This window comes from Mauremys reevesii, linkage group 3 (assembly GCF_016161935.1).
Source record: "Mauremys reevesii isolate NIE-2019 linkage group 3, ASM1616193v1, whole genome shotgun sequence".
NCBI classification, from domain to species: domain Eukaryota; kingdom Metazoa; phylum Chordata; order Testudines; family Geoemydidae; genus Mauremys; species Mauremys reevesii.
The window spans coordinates 37686459-37714349 of record NC_052625.1 but is presented as its reverse complement, the minus strand read 5'-3'; the positions used below and the strand labels follow the sequence as shown (position 1 = coordinate 37714349).

Here is a 27891-nt window from a genome sequence, read left to right as displayed (position 1 = left end):
CAAATGTTGTGGCACGGGTTGGCCCCATTTTTGTGTATTGCAAACTTATTCAGCAAGGCACTCTGTCTCTCTCTACTGGCCTGGCCACATACAGAGATTGATGAGCCTGCTACAGTGTTGGCTAAGAGAACTGGGTCTTTTAGCTCAGACACAAGAGGCTCATGCATTTAGATACAAAGGAGCTGGGTTCAACCCACCCAGGTATGTCATGTTACACTGCTTACTGGACAGGTGTGTTCAAATGCATGCTAGTTAACATCTAGAGGCACAGCCATTATAAGACACATTGCAGTATTATATTTGCCCCAAGTAATGTCTCGCTACTCATCCACCCTGGGTGCTGGAGCTCATGAAGAATCCTTGTTAGAACAATCTAAGTTTCAGCTATTATAATGAGAGAGAGAGTGTGAATTCACATACAGATGAATGAGTAGAAATTTAAAGTTCATGAGATTATAACAAAACTCTTCCTATTCATTGCTTACCTGCACTGGAATTTTGATGAGTGGTTCCAATGAAAATGTTTCACTTCCTGTTTTCCTAGGGATACAATACAGTTCACATTCAGTTATCTGAAATTCCTTGTTATCCAAAATAAGAACACTGAAAATTCCATGGAGTATCTGAAATTTTGTTTATCTGGGCAGGGGAACTTGGCAGCTGGTGAGGAATGACAGAATCCACTTTGCTCACTGATCTCCTAGGACTTTCCCAACATATCTGTATTATTTGTGGGGCCATCTTTGTTTCCAGTGTCCCCAGCCAGGGTGTTAGAAGGCAGGTTCTCATAGACTCATAGGCTTAAAGTCCAGAAAGGACCATCAAGATGATCTAGTCTGACCTTCTGCACATTTCAGGCCACAGAACCTTACTCACTCACTCTTGTAATAGACACATAACCTATGGTGATCAGTTTGACCTTGAGCATGTGGGCAAGACCTACAAGCCAGACTCCTAGGAAAGAATTCTCTGTAGTTACTCAGAGCCCTTTCCAAGGGGACGATCCTCTGTCTCTCTTGGATATCTTATCACTTCTCCCTCCCTTGCTGGGAAGTATTGGGATGGGAGGCAGGGGTTAGGTAGTGGTGCTGATCCCAGACCTCTCTCATTTATGCAAGCCATTACATGTGCCTCCAAAAGAGTAAATAAAATGTTTAGGAGCAAGGTTTTTGGCTAAAACAAAAGACTTGAGTCTGAGTTCCCTTCCTAGCTCTGCCAATGGACTTTGAGTCAACTTGGAGAAGACATTTGGGTCAATATTTTCAGACTTGGGAGCCTAAAGTTAAGTATCTAAATCATGCATTGGACATGCAGATAAGCGGTCTGCAATTCAGAGATGCCGAGTGCTCAGACCTTAGAGGGGTAATGGCTGCTCAGCACTTTTGGCCACTTCTTCAGGTGCCTAAATAAAATTCACTTTAGACATCCCAGTTTGAAAATGTTGGCCTTAGCTTCTTTGCACAATTCCTCATCTCTAAATTGGGGGTGATGATACCATTTCGCAGGTGAGTTTGAGAGGTTACATTCATCAGTGCATTGAAATTCTTGGGTACAAGGTGCTAGAGAAATGTAAAGTGTTGTTATACTGAATTCAGGAACAGTGTACACCAAAAACTTAGTTCATATTCCTCTGGTAGGATACTGCCAAACATAGTTCCCCTACCCTATACACCCCATTCCTGCCATAAAGCTGGAATGACGGGTTCCCTCAACCGCTATCACAACATGCAATTTACAAACATTATGAAAGGAACCAAGGGTGCCTTGATGAATTTGTTTTTAAATATGTTGCATATTATCTTACAGCTATGAGACTTCCTCTTTCAGAAATGACACTTGTCAGCACAGTATCAGCAGGCGTTCCTTTCCTTCCCAATTCTATGCGAAAATAAACTTTGCAGTTTATAAGACTGTGAGCTTTTTACTAAGCTGAGGCTAACAGTACTAGCTATCCTGTCCAGCAGTACATGGTTGAGGAATACAAACATATCTGCTAGTAGGCTGAAACTCCTTTGGCAGAACAGGTATTGAAATGCCTGTGGGGCTCATGACACAGCTTGCATCTGAATACTCCCTGAACCTTTTGGCTGAGCACAATTTCGGACTCATAGCAAAAGGGCAGCAAATACATTTCTTACCCCATAGACAGGCACACTTCTACTGACTCTGTTTTGTAAATGGATGGGTCCTGGGATTCCTCATCAACTGTTGCTGAAGAAATATCACCATTAGCAGTGTCAGGATAACATTTGCCAGCTCTGTCTAAATAATCCCAACAAACAGTAGTAGGAGGGGGGCAATAGCTAATCTTTATTACACTCCAGTCTCAAGGGTACTCTCAGGGATTGTCTCTGATTTTCCTTTGCTGTTGCCCTGAGTCAAGAGGTTTTTTTTCAGTTGAAAGCTCGTAGCTGAGCTATTGCCAAGATATGCAAGCTCCACTGTGGTTTGACCGCTAATTCTGCTATGACAGTAGCACTCAGAGACTGTAGCATAGGTGCCAACTGCATGGATGTTAATTAGGGTCTCGGTCATCTGGTACCTGATGATCCCATCTGGTGTGTGGTGCAAATAATAGTCTAAAAAGGGTGTAAATTACATAAAAATGATGCCATTTTAGGATTCCCAGGACCAGAGCAGTCCGTTTGATGCACAGGAGTATTTGCTCATGTTCTGTGCATGCTGTACAAAAAAGAGGTGTGGTCAGAGCCACATCCCTTACTTGGTGTGATACCCTCCCACAGCAGGGTAAGAAAACGGGAGCGAGTTAAAGCTTCTTAAGGCAACTTTCACTTGCACATTTTCTGCTCTGCATATGGCACTGCAGTGTATATCAGTGGTGCTGTATGGCGTGGGTGGTGATTGGCAGCTAGAGGATTATGATCACTAAAGAAACATTTATTTGTCCGATGGATGTCACATTGGTGATATGCTTATACTGTAATATGTTTATGGAACCCATATGCATTGGGATGTGGGCTTCTGACGGGGTGGACGAGGCGTGGAGGTCCCCTGCTGGAGCCTTGTGGCCCTGCCACGCTCTGCCCCAGTAGAGAGGGCAGTAGAGAGGTCCTCCAAGCTGCCTCGAGCAGCTGTGGGGGAAGAAGCCAGTCGGGGGGCAACAGGCTAATCTAAGAAGAGCTGTAGTGCCAGAGTGAGATCAGACTCTTGCTAGACCTGGAGGAGAGTGGATGGTGTGGCTGGCTGGAGCCACAAGGGATGTGGTCCAGGGAATTGTTGCAGCAATGAAGTTTATTTAAAGGGACATGGCAGATGGCTGCTATCTATAGGGTCCCTGGCTTGGGACACGGAGTAGAGGGCAGGCCCAGGTTCCCCCCGCTGGGAAAGTGGCCTGGACTTTGATGCACCCCAGAAGGGGAACTGAACTCTTTTAGTGGCTCAGCTGAAGAGCTGGGGCCAGAAAGGCCCAGAGAGGTGAAGAGTCTCCAGGAAGGGAGCCCTGGGGGATGTGGCCCCACACCAGGGCTGGGGTGCTTAAAGAGCAGGGACAATTCGAGGGAGCCCAGCAGGGGCTGAGACACAGTTTGGACCATGGTACTGTGATAGGTGCTGTTGCACTTATTGAAGAGTGAGCCCCAGGATAGGGCTGCAGATCAAAGGAACTCACGGAGGGCACTGAAATAGGCTCCCTGATGGACTTATACCCCAGAAGGGGGTTGCTTTGCTTTTATCACACAGACAGACAACGTGTGACTTGGCCGGAGGGCTGAGTCTCCAAAGACCCACCACAAACAGAGAGCTTTCAGGCACACAAACACTTGGTCAGGGGGCACTTGTGAGAGGTGAGTGTAACCCTTAGGGCTCTGCCTTCTGCAAGCTCTTTTCTCCTCTGCTAAGATGGACTGCTTCTCCTCATAACTCTGGAGACCTTTGTTAAGCTCTTGTTTCCAAAGGCTGTGGTCTTGAGTGTGATCTTTCCATTTGTCCGCATCCATGTCCATTTCTTTGAGGTCTCGCTTTCACACATCATTAAAATGCAATTTTGGGCATCCTCTGGGTCTTTTTCCAGATGCCAGTTCACCGTAGAGGATGTCTTTTGGGATGCTCCCATCATTCATTCGGCACACTTGCCCAAGCCAGTGGAGGCGTCACTGTTTGAGGTGCGTTTACATGGAGGGTATGCTGGCCCATTTGAGCACCTCAGTGTTGGTGACTCTGTCCTTCCAGGAGTTTCCAAAGATTTGATGAAGGCAACGCATCTGAAAGCTGTTGAGCCTCTTTTCCTGATGAGAGTATAACATCCAGGTCTCACTCCCATACAAAAGTATGCTGATAACACAGGCATGATTCACACAGATCTTTGTGTGGTCTATCCGTTTGTTGTTTTGCCATACCCTCTTGTTTGGTCTAGACATTGTAGCGTCTTTTCCGATGTGGATGTTGAGTTCTGTTTCAAGTGAAAGGTTCACTGTGATAGTGGGCCCCAGGTATGTGAACTCATTCACCATTTCAAGTTCATAGTTGTTGATCTTGATGGAGGGTGCTTCCTCAACTCCTTGGCACATTATGTTAGTCTTTTTTAGGCTTATAGCTTTGGAAAAACTGTCCATTAGGCTTTGAAGATGAGTTTCTGTGTGCTCCCCCTACTTTTGAATATTCAGTATTGGGGATCACTTTCCTCATTGGCAGTAGCAGAAATCCCTGAGCCTGTGGAACCTTCATCTCAGAAGCCAACAGTACTTTTGAGGAAAAGACCTTCTGGTTCTTCACCCCAGACACAAAGAGGAATTTTATGGGGAACACCTAGCAACTCTCCACCTGTTTTCACCCCAGAAATAAAATTGTGAGGCATTCTGAAAAAGCAATTCAGTCTCCATACCCTATTCTATACCTGCTGAGGCTGACAACAAGGAAGCTAATTTGTGTTCACTGGAGTGGCATTTCCTGAGATGGAACTTTTCCATCAGGAAATGGACCGCCACCAAACAACTTTCATATGTGGTCCCTGTAATAGGTTGGACCCCTCCCTTCTGGGATGCCACCTGATGTACTGGGATTTCACTGAGCCTCCTCTGCTCAGTCAGCCTGGGTTCCCTCTCCCTGCTTTGCTGAATTAGGGTCTCTGGCCTCTTGCATACACACAGGTAGGGCCACATCCCACTGCAGACATGGACTGAAGTCAGCTCTGTGTGAGAGGACTCCCCCAGCACTCACTTTTTGGGAGATAAACCCAAAATAATACTGTCTTGAGCTGTATAGAAAAATCTGCACAGCACAAGCTAATAAAAAATCTGCCCTCTTCCTCAATGTGAAGAGAGATGTACACATTTCTTGCCCCCCCCCAGTTAGAAATTGTATAAACTGGGTTTTATTATAAACAAGAAATACGTTTATTAACTACAAAAGGAGAATTTTAAGTGAATATAAGAAATAACAGACAGAACAAAGCAGATTACCGAGCAAATAAAACAAAGTATGCAAGCTAAGCTCAATATACTTAAGAAACAGGTTACAAAATGTATTTTCTTACCCTAAATATTATTTTAGGATGGTTGCAAAGTTTCTGTGGTTCAGAGTTCCAGTTATATTTCTTTTCAGACTGGACCCTGTCTCTGTCAGGACTCCTCCCCAACTTTTCTTCAGGTGGCTTCAAGAGTCTTTCTTCTTGGGCGGACAGGCCATGGAGAGGAGAAGTGCCATTTGCCTTCCTCCTCACACTTAAATAAGATATACATAAGGCGGGAATCCTTTGTTTCCCAAATTTGACCCCCTTTCCCATCCAGTGGAAGGTTACAAGAAATCCTAGGTAATGTTTAGTATCAGGTGACAAAACCACCTAACCCAGTAGTATCACAGTTACGTCCCCGGACGCCTCCCAGGAGGGAGAGAGATTAGTATCTTCACAGTCTTGTTGTTTCTTCCTGATGGCTCATCACATCTGCTGGCCTGCGGTCTGGTGGGTGTCTTCTCAATACACATTCAGTTGTAATTTCTTACATAGTCCATATTCCTAACTTTAGATGCAGAGATGATAAAGGCATACAAATTGTATAATCACATTCAGTAAACCATAACCTTTCCAATGATACCTTGCAAGACTTATCTTACATAAAGTATATCTCAGTTATGTAATTCATATCATAAGCATATTTTCATAAAGAATATGGAGTGAAACGTCAGTCACTGTTCACCTGGGCTGGATTTGAACTGGTGACCTAGAGGCAAAAAGCTGTGGTATTCTTCCTCTTCCAAAGTTTCACCATTTAAAAAAAATGGCATCTCAGAGGGCCTTTCAAGTTGAAAACGGAACTGAGTAGGAAGCATTTTCAGGGCAAGCAAGCTTTCCTACTGATACCACTGCAATGAATCTGACTCAGCCTTCTTAAAACCTTTTCATTTTTGTGAACACTTGGAATATATTTTGAATTTTCTGGCAGTCTGGTCTTATTGTAACGGCAAAGAGCGAGGGGTGGAGGGAGGTGTAATTTTGTGCCTGGTAGCTCAGTGGTCATCTTCGCACTGGCATTAATCACAGAGAATCTGCACTAAGCTTAGGAATTGTTTTATTTTTTTAATAAAATAACTAAGGACAAATTAATCAGACATTCAGATGCTAAAAAAATAATCTGAAAAGGGTGAAAAATGAATACTTGGTAAGTTAGGAATATTTGTTCTTTGGAAAAGCAATATTGTTCATTGATTCACCAGGAGAAGCTAGACTTTTGCTGGGTGGGGTTTTATTAGTTTTGGATTTTTGTTGATGAGAAATAGTTTAGGGTCGTATTCTGATACCCTTACATTGAGCAGTACCTTAAAGCATGCATAATTCCCTTGAAATTCAGCTGCCCCCTTTGTGGAGTAAGATGCTATCCATGTTCAAACTTAGTATCTCTCCCTTAAAAGAATCATATATAAATATTAGGACTCTGCTCCTCACCCACCACTAACTTTTGCAAAGAGTGTTAGATCAGCTCTTATGATTTTTTACCATACGTATCTTAGTGGTTTTTGGCCTCTTCTGATTCCTTAGCTCTTGTGGTGCAGTCTCAGTGATGGCAGCTGAAAGTCCATCATTCAATACAAAATGGCAGTTTTCAAACATCTTCTGCTGGAATCATCTTAAATTCTAAGCAGGGTTGTGGTCTTTGTATGTGTTTATACAGTGCCTAGCACAACGAGGCACTGATCCTGATTGAGGTCTCTGGGTGCTACTGCAGCAATGTCTTTGATAGTTAAAATCCAAAGTAGTCTGTAAATAAGGTGAGACTGTAATACATAGCAAGAAGTTTGGTCCTTCAGAGGGTAGGTCTTGTCCAAGTTAAAACATTTGGGCTGAGATTTTCAATAGCTCCTAAGGGATTTGGATGCCCCATTCCCATTGGGAATGAATGAAAATTAAGCAACCAGGTCCCCTAGGTGGCTTTCAAAATCCCACCCTTAAGGCCTAATTCTCCCAGGCTACAAGGACCTGCAATGGAAACCAATGAGGGTAATGTGCATACATCTGAGAGAATGATCAGGCCCCTGGTTACAAAAGGGATGAATTACCACTTTAATTTTCTATGAGCCATAATGGTTCTAGATTGAACGGTTCTCTCCCTGAATGTTCCTACAGCAGACTCACAGCTCCACAGACTGTAGCATTCTTTTCTTCAAACTATAACATTCTATCATCATATCAGTGTTCCCTGTAGTGTGTGAATGTGAAGTCACCAGTTACCAGGGACAAGAATTCAAGGCAGATGCTCTGGTGGTGGGTGGAAAGGAGTGAATCTTGGAGGCCCAGCAGCCAAGAGCAAAGCAGGATGTGCATAATCTGTGATATTTACAAAAATCACCATGACGAACTTTCAAGTCTTAGACCCCAATCCTGAAAAGACCTGATCATCCATGTAAGTTATACCAGTGAATATCCCATTGAAGTCCACATGATCTCCTCAGGACTACTCACATGCTTTAAGCAGATGTGAAAGTCTTTGCAGGATCGGGATCCAAGTGACTAATATGTGTAAGGCTTTTTGCAAAGAAAACTTGTTTTTTTAAAGAAATGTTAGATGATGTGGGAAGAAGCCTGTGACTTGCAACAGACTTAATGCATGCAGACCATACCTTTAAAAATGTTTGCAGTCATGCTTTGTCCTATGTGCCAGTTCCTCTAAAGGATCTGTGCAGAGAACAAGTTTGATGTGTGAGCATCACCCTTTTAGAATTCTGAGTGGACCAACAAAAAAATGAACAATTTGGAGAACTCTGAAAACTCATCACTTTCCAAAGCCTCATAACTCACAAACAGCTTTTTTGGTTCATCTCTGACTTGTTTGAAAAATTTTCCATTTGGGGGAGGCTAAGTGTGAGGAAGGCAGATCATCAGCTGGTTTGAATAGAGTTTCTCCACTGAAATCAATGGAGCAATGCCAGCTGAGTATCTGGCCCATTATGTGGAAAAGATGATTATAGAAACTGGAGTGAAACTGGAGTGATATTGTGATTCAACCATTAAAGTGCCATTTTCCTTTGTTAGCCATTTTGACTTCTCATGTGAACTCTTACGCAATCCGCTGTGGGTAGTTAGAAAATAATGTTCTTTAAAAGAGGAAACTAAACCAAAAATAACTATTTTGAAATCTTGTTAAAGGGCTGACATAGAATTGCCAAATCCTCATTTTAGAGTTGATAAACCACTTCTCTGTTCCTAGATCCAGCCCCGGGTTTTTCAAAAGCTATTTTAATTTTTGTAGCATTTGGGATCCACGTGGATGCCTCTCAGCCTGTCCTTTGTGTGACTTTTCCACTGCAGCATTGCTTGACCATGTGCTCGTCAGATTATGACACCAGCATTACAGCTGGTTGGAATTTTTTCAATAAAATGATTTTTTTTTTTTTTTTTGGAAAATGCAGATCCATTGAAACTGAAACTTTTAATGGGAATCTACCAGTTGTGTTGAAACTTTTGCCAAGAAAAATTTCTTGAGTCCAGGATGGCATTTCTGGTCAAAACATGACCAAGAGGGGAACTGTGGAATAGACAATAGCCTGGTGGTTAGGGCACTTAGCTGAAATGCAGGAGGTCTAGGTGGGCCACAAGTGAGAACACCAAATTCAGGACAAACTCTCTCTCTCTGGTTTTTCACAAAAATCTTCAGAGTCACAGTTTTGTCATTTGTGGAATGGAAATATTTTTTGAAATCTGGAAAAGTTTTGAGGGATGGGAATCAGTGGCCATTATTCAGGCATTATCATCATCTTCTCACCATCCTTAGGCCAGATTCCCTTCCACTGTTCTTTCCATGATGCATCACTCTGGGGGCACAAAATGGCAGAATCTGGCCCTAGCTGGCCATCTGAGGATTCCCCTGGCATAAAGGGATATTGCCAACTCCTGCAACAACTGCCCCTGCCCGGCAGGAGGGCACGTATTGGGAGTGGGAGGGAACATGATGAACATACCTTTATTCTGCCAATTCTCAATTGATGTATTGTCCAATAGTAACAGTAGTCAGGTGATGCATTAGAGTAGCATCTTAAGATGCTGTAGCTTATGCTTATGAGCTAGGTCCAGTGGAGAAGCATCAGGAGAATCAAGGGGTGTAGATTGCTCCTTCCTGGCTCCCCACCTCTCCTGCCTAGAGTGGATCTTGGTGCAAGAGGCTATCTGGCCCCTTCTGTCTTTCTCTCTCCAGCAGTGTGTTTGCAGGTATGTAAGAGAAAACAGTGGTTCTTTCTCTCCTCACAGTACAACAGAGACCTAGTGACTTCCACATCTTCCAGAGCTGCTTGTGTGGGGATTGCTTTGATGGCTGCCATTCTGATCTCTGCCTAAGACCCTGCCAACCTGGTAGAGTGAGAGCTTCTCAAACCACAGGATGTGCATGTAAACACCTGTAGCTATTAACTTCTAGTTAAAACTAGAGTGGTTATGCTTCCATTCCCTTTCACCTTGTAGTTTGGAGGCTACTAAAAAGTAAGATGAGACCCTGAGCAGCCTTTTCCTATTCTGCTACCAAGAGAGGGAGATTAGGTTGCAGGTGTCTGCTGTAGTAGAGCTTGTGGAAAAGTTTAACATGAAGATTGCTGGGGTGAGGACAGGGAAAGGGGAAGATATAATAGCATAGATGAGTGAGACAGCTGGAACAAAAAGATACATGATGAAGCAAAAGGTGTGGCGTTTTCTTGACACAGTTTTTGTCCTTTATATGGTGTTAACCTCAGGCTCAGAGATTATATGGGCTCAAGCCAGCCACAAACTTCAGACTTGGATTGAGATTCTAACTTTCCAAAAGTTTGTGAGAATTCAGACCTGGGCTTTTAGCATAGGTCCCATCTCTAACTTACACTGTCCTGAACCCACTTACTGGTGCCTAGTCATAACGGTGGTTTGTAAATCATTGGCAGTACCATGTTTTCTGTGGTGGTTTTCACCACAGCTCTGTGTAGGACACAGTGCCTCTTGGAGCTTCCAGATGTGCGGGTCAGTGTGCCCTCTGCTATGCCATTCCAAAAGGTTCAGCATACTCTCCTTTGCATTGCTGGCCAGCTTCACAGATGGAGGCCTATTTTCCCTTCCTCCTTCCCCACTCTTTTCTACCATTATTAGGGTCATTTGTGATCTAGTAGCTGTTCTTAGGGTGCCTCCTTTCCCACCTTGCTAATCTGTGTAGTGGTCAGCTACGATGTAGCCTCAATTGCGTTCTTTGATACCTAGTTCTATTATAAATATTTCTGTTGTGCATAGGGATTAGTGGGTCCAACACACTCTGCATGCTTGAAGAGGATGAGGTCTATGGGCTATCCTCCATCCTCCTTACAGAAGCCTAGGAGCATTGGTTTATCTGGAACCATCACAGAAGGATTTCACTGTCGCTTAAAAAATTGCGGCAAGACATACTAGTTTTTCTCCTCTTCTGTACAGCAGCGCTTCAGAATGTACTGTGCTTAGAAATTTTCTCTGTATGCAGGATTTAAACAGAATCACTTACTTTCATTCCAGTTTCTGAGATGATCGATAATCCCACTGGTGAGCAGTTACTCCAACATGTAATCCCATTGATTTCCATGAGATTACTTGTAAAAGTAATGCTGCAGGATAAACAATATATTAGCATTTCCCCTACTTCTCTCCTATTAATAAATAGCTGAGATGATTCAATCTGAAAACTTTAATTTGCTTTTCACCACTTATGCAGTTTGCTTTTTACATTTCTCACAGCTGGGACAATAATATATGTAATTTTACAATATATATGTAAAATCAGACTTCCGTTTTGGCAGAGCTGTAGAACTGCAAAGGTTAGCAAACTTTTTGACTGTTCCCAGTTCCAGTGATTATTTTGATTCAAAATCATTCTGGAAAAACCAGCTGCTCTCACATGCTCATGCTAGAACAATCCCCTGGGGACCATTTCACTAGCTGGGGATTGGTGGAGTGCCTTGTACTCTGGCTCAGCTTCTCTCCCCAGGAATGTTGCTCCTGCCTCAGCCAGTGCTGACATGAATCCCTGCTCCTGTGTGGAGGAGGGTGTGGGGCCAGGTGGAGCCAGAATAAAGCTCTCCTGACTCTGGGAGACTCCTCATCAGCCACTTTAGGGCTAGTTTGCAGCACTCCAGCAGCACAAAGCTACCTTATTAGAGGCTGGCAATCTGGTCCTTGGTTTTGTGCAGATCTGACAAAGCCGGGTGAAACATAATGGGATTGACAGGATTTTGCTTTGCATCTTGTGATTTGTTTGTACCTGAAATTTAAAGTAGGGCAAGCCCATAGTAAGTGAAAGTAATCAGAAAGTTCTTGGGAGCCGCTGAACACTGAGATTGCTAAAAAGTGTCACACCATTCTAACTTTGGATGTAAACTGAGTTGCCGGTGTCCCATTAACCCAATACTTGGAAAGAAGCACAGACCTCTGGGGCAAGCTGAAGCACAAACACAACTAAATACTATATGTAAACACAAGCTATCAAGTCACACACGGTAAATATAGCATGCTGCGGAGTGGCTTTATAACTTCTTCTTCATTTAATCATTTAGAGTCCGTTCCTTTCAGTTTTTCTTGAACAAAAATGTCTTTTTGGATACAGGCATTTAAACAAATCAAAAAGAAAAAACCTAAACTTTCCTGGACAGGACTTCTCCACACAGCTGTAATTTTTTCTACTTCAACTCAGAAATTAGAAACAACTTCCAGGGTGCAAAGGGAACTGATCACAGTGCTAGTTATCCCTTAGCTAAAGCAACAGATGCATCATGCAGATGAGCTCCAAGAAGGGTGAAGCACGTGTCCAAGGTTGCTGTTTTACCCTTGGGTGACTGAAATCCTTAAGGAAATCAGTCTTACTAAATCATATTTAACCTCACTGACTTGCAAAGCATTATCCAGGATGCCTCTTGTTTCCCAAATTCCTCTTTGAAGTGAGATGTCCCTACCTGCCTGTTTCATAACCAGCTTTGGCTGAAGAAGCTTACTGTATTTTGTCAGACCCTCAATACTGGCGATAAATGTGTCCCTGTAAAGAAGTAATTAATGAGATGCGTCTGTGCAGGCACACGTGTATGTATCAAATAGACACAAATTCCCACTGACTTCATTTAAAGTGATAAACACTTATTTAAAAAGTGAACCAAAATGAGTAAATATTACATTCCTGAAAGAGAAAAGAGAACCACACTGATTGCTCAATTTAAACTTCTCTTCACTCTGATGGAGAGGGAAAAAAAAATCCCACTATAGTTTCATGGATTGTTTTGAAACGCTGCACTATTTTCTTTCTCCATCTTCCCTGGTCTTTTTTTGAACAAACTGCTCCTTGTCACCCCAAATGGTCGGTGACACCCCATAATTTACTGTTAGGAATGCAGACATGAAGGAAGACGAAGGGATGAAATATGGTGTCAAGTTTTATCTACTCACATTTCACACACTAAAGAGACAAGTCCCTTTGGCCAGTTGCCATGGAGAATTTTCTTTTAGAAGTAAATAACTCGGAACAGAAAGAACTCAAATTCATTCTACCCCAGCTGCAGAAAGTCATTAAGTCTCAATGGATGCTATGTGCATTGTGTGAAAGGAATTTTGTAATCTGGATATAACAGCAGTTGCAAAACTACATTTGAGTTTAAATCTTTATTTTGAACCTTTAATTATCGGCTTTGTTTTTTTTTTGCATACTGATTAAAGCACATATATTTACAAATAATTTCTATTTTTGACCTACAAACATTTAGATGTGAAGTTTCAGTAATTGACGAATGGTTGATTTTTGTTTTGTTTTGCTGTTTTGTTTCTTTCTATGCCAACCGCAACTTGAGTCCCAGTTCCAAACTTGCTTTTTAAAGTGTGTTTAAAGAGGGAAATACTTCTACCAAAGCCCTAAAAATGATTTTAAAGTGACATCCTAGACAGCTTTTCTTAAATTGCCATTCGCATGATTTTTTGACTTCCCTGACCTTCCCAGGCTTCTGTCCCACCTTTTCCCCCCATCATTTTAAATAGCTTTGAGAAGGTAGAGTTTTTCTTGCCTTCCAGTTGCATTTATCCAACTCTCCAGCCACATTTAGGACTTGAGTCTGCAGTCACACCTGTGTAACTCAATGGAGTTGCTCCTGATGTAAATCAGAGCTGAATCATGCCTTAAGTCACCACTTCGGAAGCACAAACTAATGTTGTGGTCACCTGCTATGGAGATGTTGCATCTAGATAGGGTGACCAGACAGCAAATTGGGACGGGGTGGGGGTGGGGGAATAGGAGCCTATATAAGAAAAAGACCCCAAAATCGGGACTGTCCCTATAAAATTGGGACATCTGGTCACCCTACATCTAGAGTTTAGCCAGGTTAGATCAGTTGGAGAGATGGGAACTATTGGGGATGGAGGTATTGTAGACAGAGGGTAATGAAAGCTTTATAAATGATAAAATACTATTGAGAAAGGGTCTGAACATATTTCCATAATGCCATAGACTTCTATAACAGCTGGCTCAGTCCTAAAAAGCCTGCAAAGTTGAGTTTTTGGATTGGCTTAGCTTATACTTTTACACTGTCAATCTTTTTTTTTAAATGAAACCAACCAAACAAAAATATTAGTTCAAAAGCATTTAAACATTAAATTACATTTTTTTTTTAAAAAAATAATGCTCTCTCAGTGCCTGATGCTGCATTCCTGGGGTAGTGCACAATGAATCAACAGCTGCTACCGTTTTTTTACTGGTACATTATGTGCTCCCTGCTGCACCCAGCTATGGGTCACCCAGTGCAGAAGGGAAGTGGGGTTCTGCTAATACCTGGTCAGTGGTGGCCCGGACTCTTCCCCATGTCTTGCTCACTCTTGAGCAGCAGATCTACCAAGTGTTACTTGTCTTGTGTGACACTTGCTTATTCAGCAGGTCTGTCATGCTTTCCTGCATCTCAGGTATGGGAGAAGGGGGAGAGAGAATGTGAGAAAAAGAGACATTTTCTAACAATCTACAGCCTAGTGAAGTGTGCCTTCAACTGCAAGCAAGAAGACCACAAGTTCTAGTCCCAGGTCTTTTTCCTGACTGCTGTTAACATTTTTGTGCATTTCATAACAATTTTTAAGCAAGGCTTTTTATTCCTACATCAGGGGAAACAGGGGTCCGCTTGTTTTTCAGAAGCGATAACATACACAAACTTACTGGAGGCAGAGCTGAAAACAGAACTGATACAATGGATTTAAGTATCATTTACTTTGCCACAATGCTTTCAAAAAGAAGGTCAAACTATGTGCATCCGTATGCTGCCTCTCACCACTAGACTGTAATGTATTCCCAGAGCCAGGAATAGACTCCAGGAATCCTGGTATCCAACATTCCAGTGCTGTCTCACAAATAGTTGCCTAGCAAAATATGTGTTGTGTCTCACTCTAAAGGTTGGATCTCACCACTAGGTATTTCTAGAGCTCAGATGCAAGAGGTTTCTGCTTCATCTTAAAGTTGTAGTCTGCTCATGACCCACATGGGGAAATATGACACCCTCCGTTATTATGAGGACCTTGGAATAAATGTAATTCTTGAACAATATTATATTACCAAATATTCTGTGTAAACTGAATGTGGATGCTGTGTTTGTTTTTGTTGTGTTTTTAAGGTTTGTATGATGGTTAGTGGGAGCTGACCCTTTAAGAACAGAGTGGGGCAACATATTATAGGGTGTTTGAAGGCGCTCAAGCCCAGTGTACTGGAGATTTTGCCTGTGTGTCCAGATAGTCACAGAGAGTCTCAGGCTAAGCTCCAAAAAGTTCAGAACTGGATTTAATAAACTTGTCTTTCCAGAAAGGAAACCTCATTCTCAAAGGTGCTGTTAGCTCTTACTGGAGGACAGGCTGCCCAGAGCTTCCTAAGGAGTGATAGAACCTTTCACCCGCAGGTCACCAGTTCAAATCAATCCCATTTTAGTAGGGATTAAAAGTTGCTCCCATCTTCTTGGTGCTTGATGGATCTCAGCCCCACAGCACAAATTATGCCCCTCACTTTCCACTGATCGATCGTTTTAGCAGAGAGGCCAAGACCTGCAAGGGTCATGGAAACTGAACTACCCATTACCCCTTGAGGAAGTTCTCCTCTTCATGGTACAGGTAGGCCAGCGTATGTGTGTGGGAAGCTTGCCCTGTAGCTAAATGAAGGAGCTCAGGATCATCAAACTGACACCTCTCACCAGCACTAGCACCATGCAGGTATATTTCAACTGACATTTCTAGGCCACATGTACATTATTTGCAATTTGACATATTCTTATAAAGTAACTTGCATAAAATGTCACACATGGGGTAGTGTGATAATTGGCACCTCTGGTGCAGAGGACATGGAAAGGCCTCTGCACCTGTTTAGCTCTCAGAATAGGGCTTAAGTGGGACTTAAGTAATGAAGCGTTACATAGACCTTCGGCAAGCTCTCTGCATGGGGTGAGTTTTACCTTTTGAGAGCAAGGTGCAGACTTTTTGACTGCCCCTAGAACAGGTGCATGTGGGTTGGCGGAGGAGTGCTTTCTCTTCCTGATTGTTCCAGAGTAAGTGAAGACCGAATATGGCTCAAACACTTGATTTTGGGGAGGTTGGAGTGGGGAAGGGATTTTGTATGTGCTGATCAATTGTTTGTAACTAAGGCATTGTCTATACTATGGGGGTAAGTTGACCTAAGTTATGCTACTCCAACTAGCTCTCTGGCCCTGGTGTCCTCCTCTTGTCAGCCACACCCTACTCCCGGGCCTGCCTGGGGCTTTTGCAGCTTTGGCAGACCACTCCCAAGCCCTACTTGGTTTGAGCCTCTGGTTTTCAAACCCTCTGGTGTAGCAGGGTCTTCCCTGCAGAACCCTTTCTTAATTCTTTCAGTGTCCTCTACTCTGCCTTTACTTCAGCCAGCTGCTGCCTTTTAGAGTGAATTACCTGATCCAGCCCAGGTATGCCTTCTTCATAATTAGGGTTGGCTAGCCCCAAGGGCAAGCCACCCTGTCACACTCATAGAAATACGCAAACACCATGCATGCTTAAAGATCAGATTTCCATAGCTCAAGTACATGGCTCTGGTAATGATCTCTCTCCCAGCAACAGTAGAAGTGATGGAAAGTGAAAGGACAATTGGGAAAGGCATTGGGGCCATTTTAGTGCATTCTTTTAGTGGAGAAGACATAACCATAGGAGTTTTAGGTATGAGAAGAAGGATTTGGGCCATAAATTGACTCCAAGTGTTGAGATAAAACTGGAACATACTATTGCTTATTTAGGAAGAACGCTGTTACTTCTCTTCCTACCAATTCAATCACTGAGATATTTCCGTTGTGTTACCAGATTTGCCCATTACTTTGGGGCATGCTCATTTATTTGGGTTACTCTTCTGGGGAAGGGGATTCTGTAATTCTATCAATGTACTGCTTGTGTCACTTGTGCTTTTATATGAAGCGCTACTTCTCCCTTCTGCAAGTCCCCTCCCAATGGAACTATCCTGCAGGACGTAGGTTCCCTAGGGCTGGGTTTCTTTAGCCCCAAAACCGGATGAACACCCACCCAGCCACAAGGCCGGCTCCAGGCACCGGCATCCCAAGCAGGTGCTTGGGGCGGCAATCTGCAAGGGGCGGCAGTCCGTGTGTTTTTGCCCCAAGCAGCGCACTGAATTGCCGCTGCGGCCGGCGGGGGCAATCCACGTGCCGTTAGGGCAGCACGCATGTTTCCGCGGCGGCAGCAATTCAGCGGCAGCTTCTATGTTCAGCTGTCAGGAGCGGCGCAGCTTCTGTCTTCCGACTGAAGACAGAAGCTGCCGCCGAATTGCCGCTGCGGCGGAAACGCGCGTGCCGGCCTAACGGCACATGGACTGCCCCCGCTGTCCGTGGCGGCAATTCGGCACGCTGCTTGGGGCGGCAAAAACAGTAGAGTCGGCCCTGCCCACACATACATTAACAGAGCAAGTCTGAGCAGACTGGGTCAATCAGCACTGTCAAGCTGACCCCTTATATGTCCTGGACTCACTGGGCTGGATGAAACAGCACTTTTTAAGCTGACTCTCCTTACATGCCCCTGGGCTCCATGGATTGGGTGAAACAGCACTTTCAAGCTGTTACTCTTATGTGTCCCAGATTCAGCACGTCCCTATCCCTACTCTCACAATACAATTGTACTTGCAGTAACCTACTTGATGAGCAAACCCCACCGTATTTTGGGAGCTGCAGGGATGTTTAGCTTAGGTAAAAGAAGTGTTGCTATAGAGTGAATGGGGGAAGCTAAAAACACAAAAGAGTAAAGTTCAGCAAGAGAGAGAGAAGCAACCAACTTAACCATAAAAGTTATTTATTGAATAATAGTGCTAACTACACAAGGAGAGCTAAACCAACATAACATATATTATTAATGGTTATTACCTAAGGTAGAAAGGAAAATGAAAAGAGAGAGAGAGAGAGAGAGAAGGGGATCTCACCGCTCACTGAAGCTTGAACTGGTCAGGGTTCCCAGATGATGGTGGTAGCTGAGGGTCCTGAGAGCAGGAGACAGGCATAGTCCCCGGCACGATCAGTCAGGAGAATATGGAGTCCCAGTGGAACTGATGCATAGTTTGGATCTAAGCATTAGAACACTGACTGGAGGGTGAGTGGGGATTTTTGTAGAGAAATTACAATGGTTGAAGGGAGAACACTAGATTTGTTTATAGGTAAGATGATGATTCAAGGGTTTTCTTTAGGCTAGACAATAGGAGCTGATCACTCTTGGCTATGGGTGGTGTTTTCTTCCAGGGAGCTCACAATGCAACTAGGCTGCTTCACTATTTCAATATCAATTAAGGATTCATTACTAGAATTGGTCTGATAATTGCTGAGCAGACATAGGTTCATTAGCATCTGGAGCAGAGATTCCCATGATGCAGTGCTTCCCTGCTTTTTCTGGTCCCAGAGTTCAGTGGTTCTCTGTTTTCCATTCCATATGTAAATTGAGATGTCTTCCTGTCCCATCTTTCATGCAGATGAGGCTAGGGGAGTTGTCTCTGCTCTCCATTCTGTATGCTAATGGAGATATCTTAATTTTGTCACCTTTGTCAGGAGGGGTCTAGGTGTGTCTCCCAATGCCCTTCACTGCTCTCTGCAAGTTTTTTTCCTCTGATGGGTTTTGGTTTAAGCAGAGGCTGGCGGGGAGGTGTCTTTCATGAGTCAGGCTGGATACTGCACCCTGGTTCCCCAAGAACACAGAGGTGTCTGGTATCAGTTGACAAAAGCTGTCTTAGCTCACTTTGTTTTCTGTTTATAGCATTAGTAAATTTGTTAAACTATATTGTTGATGCTACTTCTTTTCAACAGAAGGAGTTCCAATGTAATGTTTTGTGGACAGAGGATCTGATCCATCAGATTCCATCTCCTCTACCTCTGTGTGGAAAATATTTTATCGTAAGCCTAGTTTAAACAAACAAACAAACAAACCAACAAACCCTGCAAGTTTTAACTTTTATAGAACACAAAATAGCTTTCCCCTATTGTTGCTGTGTCACCTGGCTCCCAATGTCATTGTCAGTGAAGTTGACAAGCTGAGACATTTTCCTCTGGTTATAATTGATGTTGCCTTAGTACTGGACAAGAACATGCTTGTAAAAATAACAAGAACCAGTTTACAAGTACAAGAACCATAGAGGCTTTGGGCCAATATTACACTTATGCCTCTAATTTTTTTCTGTAGCTCTTTATCCTTAGCTTTACTTTAGGTTTTAAGGCATGAATATATAAACCACAGATTTCAGCATGATTAAAAGGAGCATTAAATCAAAACTTTGAAGTTAGCAGTTCTACATCCTGGAGTTATTTTGTATGCACAATTAAACATAGCTGAGTGAGAGCCTCACATTAATTTTCCTATTTTATTAGGCAACATCTCGGGTTTTTGATGCCTAATTTAGACTTGCTTGAAAACATTGAGTAACTTCCTTTCTTAGGCTCAAACTTTGGTAAGCTATTATTTTTCATTGGTTTAGATTAGGAACAGATGGTCTATGTGAGCTCATGCAGTTTGTAGTTTATGGGGGACACATTTTGAAACTAAGTGGAGCTACAGACAGTCAGGGCTGGATTAACTCTCCTGTGGGCCTGGGGCTATTAGATTTTGTGGGCCCTCTAGGGGTTTGGAGTGGGGGAGTGGGCTCAGGGCTGGGGTAGGGGATTGGGGTACAGGAGGGGGTGCAGCTCCAGCTCGGGAGGGAAGGTTGGCTCTGGGGTGGGATGGGGTGCAGGAGTGGGTGCAGGCTCCGGCCGGGAGGTGATTACTTCAGGTGGCTCCTGGTCGGCGCGCAGCAGGGCTAAGGCAGGATCTCTGCCTGCCCTGGCTCCACCCGCGCTGCTCTGCTCCCCAAGGTGGCCAGCATGTCTGGCCCCTAGGCAGAGGGGCCAGGTTGCTCTGCATAGGGCTCGCTGCTGTGCCCACAGGCACTGCCCCCCACAGCTCCCATTGGCTGTGGTACCCAGCCAGTGGGAGCTGTGGAGCCAGTGCTGGGGGCGGGGGCAGCATGAAGAGATTCCCTGGACGCCCCTCACCTAGGGGCCGCAGGGTCACATCAGCGAGCCGATGCTAGCGGCTCCAGCCTGGGGTGTGGGGGAAGGGCGCCGAGGCTCAGGGACTGGTGTCCAGTCTGTGGCACAGAGACTTACCATGGGCCAGATGAAAAGAAGCAGTGGGCCGCATCCTGCCCATGGGCCTGCGGGCCTCCCTTAGCCCGAGGCCCTGGGCTGCAGCCCCTAAAGCTCCTGCATTAATCCAGCCCTGCAGACAGTATATGTTAGACAGTGAGCTGTGCAGGATGTTTTTGGATAACCAGACCTGTTTTAGGATACTTCTGTGTCTTCATTCAGTACTGTGGAATTTTTGGAAATCTCATATAAAATTCTCTTATAAAATTACTGTATGGTTCTATATGGCAGAATTTCTGCCTACTTTGGAAAATATAGGGGCCTGATTTTTTCTTCCACTTTCTTCAGTGTAAATCTGGAATGAGTCCATTTAAGACAATGGAGTTACACTGGTGTAAGTCAGAGAAGAACTGGACCTACAGTCTAAAATATGATCTTGGAGATCTCTTGGTCACATTTGAATCTGAAAAATCTTGATTTTGATTTAGAGAAGCCCCGCAGAAGAGGGACAAAGGGAAGGGAGCAGGCTCAAAAATTACACTCTCTGTGTGTACTTTCTGAATGTGGAATGGACATTAGGGAACGACAGTGACTGGCCTATTCCTATTCTTTCAGGCAGTAAGTGAATCTTGAGCAAGGATCAGATGTGCTAAACCATAAGAGACAAGAGGTTGTTGACTGAAAGAAGCAGGGTTACTTTTTGATGTTTAGAGCATGAAGTGAGTCTACAAGTCATATGTAAAAAGCATTGCATTTTTGCAGGTTGAAGTGGCTTCTTAACAGCTAGTTAAAATAAACTGGTCAAAAACAGAGTTTTTCAACAGGTAAGTCAAATCCTTTAGTAAAATGAGCTGTTACTTTTGCATTGATCTTCTTCTGTAATCCACCAGGTAGAATACAGACTTTGTAAAGATACAGCATGCGTCCTACCTAAGATGAATGTTCAAAATGGTAGGGCTAGGAGGCAAGAAAAGACAAGGGCCCAGATTATCAAAAATGCTAGCTCCCATCAAGCGCAATAGGCGAGAGCATGGCCCAGCAGACAAGACGCTAAATGGGGATTTGGGAGCCCAGGGTTCTAGTTCTGGCTGTGCCACTAGCCTGTTGTGTAACCTTCCCCTCTCTGCCTCTGTTTCCTCATTTATAAAAAGGGGATAACAACGATAGTAAAGAACTTTGAGGTCTATGTATGGAAAACACTACGAAATAGATGTTATCATCGAGGCACTTCCATTTCTAGTGCTGAGTATTGCAGTTTGGAAGTAGGCAAATTTATTTTCATTTCCATATTATTTATGTTATGCAGGGTCTGAATGAGCTCTCCCCTGACATCTAGTGGTGGGAGGTGAACTCTGGGATGAACCTCTGGGGCTGCACTGGCCAACGACAGCAACTATGAGTAGGGTGCAGACAAGGCATGGGCATGTTAAAGGGACTTTTGGGTTGCTGGACTTAAGAACCTGAGGGAAAAAGGACACTGCACAACCTACCTGCGGGTGGGTCTTTTGCTCATGGTTTGTGTTTATGAACCCTAGTTGCGATGTTTTCCCAAATTAATGCTGAGTTACTTCCCTCCTTTTAAAAAAAGGTTTTGCTACACTCAGACTCTGTGCTTGCGAGAGGGGAAGTATTGCCTCTTAGAGATGCCAAAGGGGTGGTGTATAATTGTCCCAGGTCACTGGGTGGGGGCTCAAGCCAGTTTTGTGTTGCATTGTTGAAAAGGACCCCCTAGATACTGAACCTGGTCCTTCTTTCTGCTGGCTGCACTTGGCAGAAGGGTTACATTTACTTTTAACCTAGTTTTGTGTCCATCATTTGTTCTTCTGCATGGCTGGAAGTAATGAAGTACTGCAGGAAAAAAAGCAGTTCTTCGTTTTAAACACAAGTGGGCTAAAGCCTACAATAGGCTACAATCCTCCCCTACAATCCCTAATGCAGAGGACATGCCAGAGCAGACTGATGGGGTTGGAGCAGGGCCGCCCAGAGGGGGGGGCAAGAGGGGCAATTCGCCCCAGGCCCCGAGCCCCACAGGGGCCCCCACAAGAGTTTTTCGGGGCCCCTGGCGCGGGGTCCCTCACTCGCTCCGGGGGCCCCGGAAAACTCTTGCAGGGCCGGGCGCAGGAGCTTCTTCGCTCCCGGTCTTCGCCGGCGGGGGGTCCTTCCGCTCCGGGGCGGAAGGACCCCCCACTGGCGAATTACCGCCGAAGACGGACCCACCGCCGAAGTTCAGCTCGGTCTTCGGCGGTACTGCAGCGGGGCCCTTCCGTTCGGGACCGCTGCCGAGTGCCGAAGCCCCGCGGCGGGGCCCCCCCCCCCCGCAGAATTACCGCCGAAGACCGGGCTGCGCTTTGGCAGCGGGTCCCGCTTCGGCGGTAATTCGGCGGAGGGGGGCCCCCGCCGCGGGTCTTCGGGGCACTTCGGCGGCGGGTCCCAGAACGGAAGGGCCTCCCGCCGCCGAAGACCCCGGGCCCCCAGAATCCTCTGGGTGGCCCTGGGTTGGAGTGGGTGGAGCCATAGTGTGCAGAACACACAGGAGATTATGAGCTGCTATGGACTGATGAGCAACCCATAGGCATCCTTGGAAAGGTGACATACGTTTTAATTTATGTTGGCGACCCCACCGGCCCCCAAGAGCAGCCTAGAATCCAGAGGTTGCAAATGTGGTTTATATTTGCCTTTTGCCTACTTTCCTCCTGGGCTGGATCTTCTGTGCTGCGCCTCCTGGCAGAGTCCAAGCCCTGATTTCACTCTCAGGTACCAGAGGCCTAGAAATAAAGGGAATATGAGTTTAGTGCGGCTGCTACTGTTACTACTACTGATGGACAATGGAGATTCTTCTTGAGCTCAAGTGAATCCGCTCTTGCTTTGGGATCCATTTTTTTTTAAATTCTCAGTAGGGAACCTCAGAAGCTGTACAAGTAACTCTATCCTCATGCATTAATATCATTCAGGATACATTAATCCAGGTTTCTTCCTTCTCACCTTCTCACCATTTGGTTAGGTGGGCACTCTTTCTGAAGGGCACTCTTTCAGTGTGCCCTTGAGAAAGGGCAGCAGGGTCACTGAAGAAGTTTATTTTAGAAACCCGTTGGGTTACTGCTTAAGGTCAAAATTGCAAATGTGGTACCTCAAAATGCATTAAGAGTCCAAGGACTGAGGAGAGGATATGACCTTTAGTTGCAACACATTTCCCTCACTCCATATTATGCTGGTTGGGAAAGAAAGCCTGGTGGCATTGACGTGACTTTTTCCCATGCTTCTAAAAATAAAGGATGAGTGTGAAGTGATACTTTATTGAATGCATTTTATATAATAAACATTTTCATGTTTGTGCAGCATGTGAAATGTTACCTATGTGTAACTTTAAAGGTGTACAAAGAAATAACATATTTTTGCCTGAAAGAGTTCCACTGATTTGCAAGATTCTATTAAATTTTGGGGTGGGTTCTCCCTCAAAGTCTGGTTAATTTGCAAGCATGAAAAATATAAAACAGCTGCATTATTATATAAGAACGTCCATATTTGGTCAGACCAATGGTCTACCTAGCCTAGTAGCCTGTCTTCCGACAGTGGCCAATGCCAGATGCTTCAGAGGGAATGTACAGAACAGGGCAACTATCGAGTGGTCCATCCCATGTCATCCAGTCTCAGCTTCTGGCAGTCAGAGGCTTAGGAACACACAGAACATGGGGTTGCATTCCTGACCATCTTGGCTGATAACCACTGAGGGACATATCCTCCAAAAAATTGTCTAATTCTTTTTTGAACTCAAGTCTACTTTTGGCTTTCACAACATTCCCTGGCAATGAGTTCCACAGGTTGACTATATGCACTGTGTGAAGAAGTACTTTGTTATGTTTGTTTTAAACCCATTGACCATTAATTTTATTGGGTGACCACTGGTTCTTGTCAAGTATCAGAGGGGTAGCCGTGTTTGTCTGGATCTGTAAAAAGCAACAGAGAGTCCTGTGGCACCTTTAAGACTAACAGATGTATTGGAGCATGTTATGTGAAGGGGTAAATAACGGTATCCTTATTCAGTTTATCCACACTATTCATGATTTTATAGACCTCTATCATATCCCCCGTTAGTCATCTTTTTTTCTAAGCTGAACAGTCCATTTTTTTTAATAACTCCTCACGTGGAAGATGTTCCATATCCCAATCATTTTTGTTGACCTTCTTTGTACGTTTTCCAATTCTAATATATCTTTTTTGAGATGGGGTGACCAGAACTGAATGCAGTATTCAAGGTGTAGGCATAGCATGGATTTATATAGTGACATTATGATATTTTCAGTCTTATTGTCTATCCCTTTCCTACTGGTTCTTAATATTCTGTTACGTTTTTTTTTTGACTGCCACTGCACACTGCACAAATGTTTTCAGATAACTATCCACAATGACTCCAAGATCTCTTTCTTGAGTAGTAACAGCTACTTTGGACCCCATCATTTTGTATGTATGATTTGGATTATGTTTCCCAGTGTGAATTTCTTTGCATTTACCAACATTAAATTTCATCTGCCATTTTCTTGCCCATTCACCCAGTTTTGTGAGATCCCTTTGTAACTCTTTGCAGTCACCTTTGGACTTAACTATCTTGAGGAATTTTGTATCATCTGCAAATTTTGCCACCTCACTGTTTACCCCTTGTTCCAAATCATTTCTGGATACATTGAAGAGCACTGAGTCCCAGTACAGATCCTTGGGGGATCCTGCTATTTACCTCTCTCCACTCTGAAAACTATCCATTTATTTCTACCCGTTCCCACCTGTCTTTTAACTAGTTATTGATCCATGAGAGGACCTTCCCTCTTATCCTTTGCCTGATTACTTTGCTTAAGAGCCTTTGGTGAGGGATCTTGTCAAAGGCTTTCTAAAAGTCCAAGTACACCATACCCATACCCTTCTCCACATGTTTGTTCACACCCTCAACCAATGTGCCTGCTACTGAAGTTAGGCTTGCTGGCCCATAGGTGCCAGGCTAACTTTGGGAGCTTTTTAAAAAAATCTGTTCTATGGCAACTATTCTGACAATGGCCTAATGATGCTAATTAATAATGGAAAATAACATAACTAAACACAAACTGTAAGAACACAATTTGAAAATTGGCTATCCGGTTAGGATTGTCTTGACTAGTATTTGTAAATAGTTGTAAATGTTTATCCCCCTTTTTAAAAGATATTTTTGTAAAATCAAAAGGGTATACTATTCATATTGCATGCCTGGTTCCTTACTAGGAGACAGAGCACTGAAAACTGCTACACCCAGTTTTTACATCGTGGAAGCGTATGAGTCCCTTGTGACTTAATTTTGGGAAGACTTGCATGGGCTTTCTGCAGAAAATTGGGTGCTTCTAACTGTGTGTCCTTGACAAATGTCCTTCATCCTGGAGGCAAGTTCAGAAAGAATGGATCTGAACAGCTGTGCTTCCCCGTGGAATTTTACCTCCCTCTGCTACATGGTGTATATCAGAGACAGAAAAGAGAAGGAAGGAGAGAGAACCAGTTATCCAGTTTTTATTACAGCGTTTGTATTTTACAATCCTGATGATGTCTGTGGGAGCATTGCCTGTAAGGGGACTGGCCCTACCATATATGTTTATTTAATTTCTTCTCTGTAGAAGGTAAAATCCAATAAGCTTGTCTTTTTCCTTTTGTTGCTGTCACAGTGACACACTTTGCATTCTAAGCAGCATATCAAAATATAGAAAATTATGATTATGGAGAACAGAGCTTTTTTTTCTTAAATATTTCTGAAATTAGCTGGCCAAATTCTGTGCTCAGTAACTTCATTTGACTTCAGTGGTGTTGCACAAGTGTGACTGGGCGGAATTTGGCTCAGGGATTTTGAAGTCTGAAGAGCAAGTTTCATGTTTGTGGGGCAAGGGAAATATAGGGGATGGGGAAGGAATTAGAAGTAGCAACACCTCAGTGAGCCACCCACCTTCCCAATAGAACGATAATTCTTTTTCAGTGTGGGCTTGTCTATATTTGAAATGCTACAACTGTAGCGCTTCTGTGTAGACACTAGATGCATCGACAGGGGGTTTTCTCATTGGTGTAGGTAATCCACCTCCCCTAGAGGCAGTAGCTAGGTCAACGGAAAAATTCTTCTGTCAGCCTAGCATGGTGTACACCAGAGGTTAGGTCACCTTAACTATGCTGCTCCGGGATGTGGATTTTTCACACCCTTGAGCAATATAGCTGGGTCAACCTGCGTTTTTAGTGTAGACCCGGCCTGAGTGTTCTAAAAAGTCTGATGGTAAATTGAGCAACATTCAGGTGCATGCCCGTGCATGCCAAAACTATGGTGAAGTATACAAGAGGAGGCCAGTGATCTGGGCAGCATCACTAATGGACTGTTGCAAATGAGCTTCTGGGTAAGAAAAGCAGGATGCTGGCACTTAAGAGGACTGAATTTTGTTTTTCCCTGGGTATCTGAGGTTGTTTTGGGTCAGAGGCTTTTAATTGCAATGCACTTAGCATAATATTTAAAAACTTACTCCTTACATTTTAGATTCAAGCAGGAGAGATATTTATCAAATCCCTGGCATGAAATGATAAGAATGATGGTTTGTAAAGCAGGCCAGGTTTTGATACAAAAATCGCAATGCCAAAACCCAAAGGTAGACACAACAGTTTTTCTGAAATACTAACAATAATTGTTGCTAACATTCTTCAACATACTGACTCACTTAAAAATTTTAAATGCTTCTTTCGTTTTGTTACAGGAACTTGCATAGTTTCTCTCCATTGCCATATGAAAATCTTCTACAAAGATTTGATGAACTTTATCAACTTCAGAATGAGCTTTCCCTCTCCTTCCCTTACTTACTTTCTAATCCAATTTAGTCAGATAGTTACTTCAAATCCCTCAGAGGACTGCAGTTTGTTCATTCTCCCACAGTGCTGAGATTTCCCTCCAGCCCAGCTGGCAGGAGTTTTTAGAAATAACAAGATCTCAGGGGGAAGGAGCTAAAGACTGAATGGGGTCTTTTGTCCAGGTCTCTATGAAGCCAGATTAATTATGCATTGCAGAACACAGTTTAAAGCTCTGAATTAGGTCCTCATTGCAATGAAAGGAGAGTACAGGCTTGAAACTGAAAGAATTCCCATTTCCATCAGAGGGGCAGACTTATAAAGACTGAAAGCAGGAAGAATTTTTGAAAATTGCAATTAAACAGTATTTTGTATTTACCACTCAGTAGCAGTTGTCTTTAGCATTTACAAAAGTGATTCTTTGACATTTTTTCACATGATCACTCCATAGGTGGCTGGACTTTGAGGATTTTCAAGTCCTTTCTGTGTTACTAGGCTACTTTTGAAAGTACTTGTGCTTTGATGAATGAGAATGTACAGGTTTTTTTTTTTTTTTGGCCAGCACTTACCTGAATAGATGTCTTTAAAGCTTCACCCTTACAATTAGCGATCAGTCTGATGATACTAACGGTACAGGAGAAAAGCAAATGGTTTCTTCCTTTACAGCTGAGGCTTTTCTAAAGCTGTCTGTCCCAGTTCGATATGTGATAACATTTTTCTTCATTTCTTAATGCACTTTAATTCTAGCTCACGCAAAGTAGATAATGAGTCCGTAATGTTATACAGCTGCCAAATAAAAAGCTGTTCCAAGGCACTTTTATTCATATGGGCATTTTCCATCAGGACGGAGGGAGAGAGGGAGTCCTTGTGTTTGTGTGTGGGGGGAGGGATGGGTTGGGGAAAGGATAAATATGAAATATTCTACTTTGTAACTTCTTGTCAGTATCAGATGTGAATAGGGTGGAATGTGATCAAAATGAGCTTAACATATTCTTTCTTAGCATCAGCATC

General features: G+C 43.6%; 1 long non-coding RNA gene across 1 annotated transcript; it reads right to left on the bottom strand.

Moving 5' to 3' along the window:
• Positions 1-15: 15 nt before the first annotated feature.
• LOC120400192 lies at positions 16-27674 on the bottom strand. Its single transcript, XR_005595587.1, has 4 exons — positions 27450-27674; positions 2139-2211; positions 486-540; positions 16-384 (listed from the first exon to the last, which is right to left on the bottom strand). It is a non-coding gene; the product is annotated as an uncharacterized LOC120400192 (long non-coding RNA).
• Between the last annotated feature and the right edge of the window lie 217 nt (positions 27675-27891).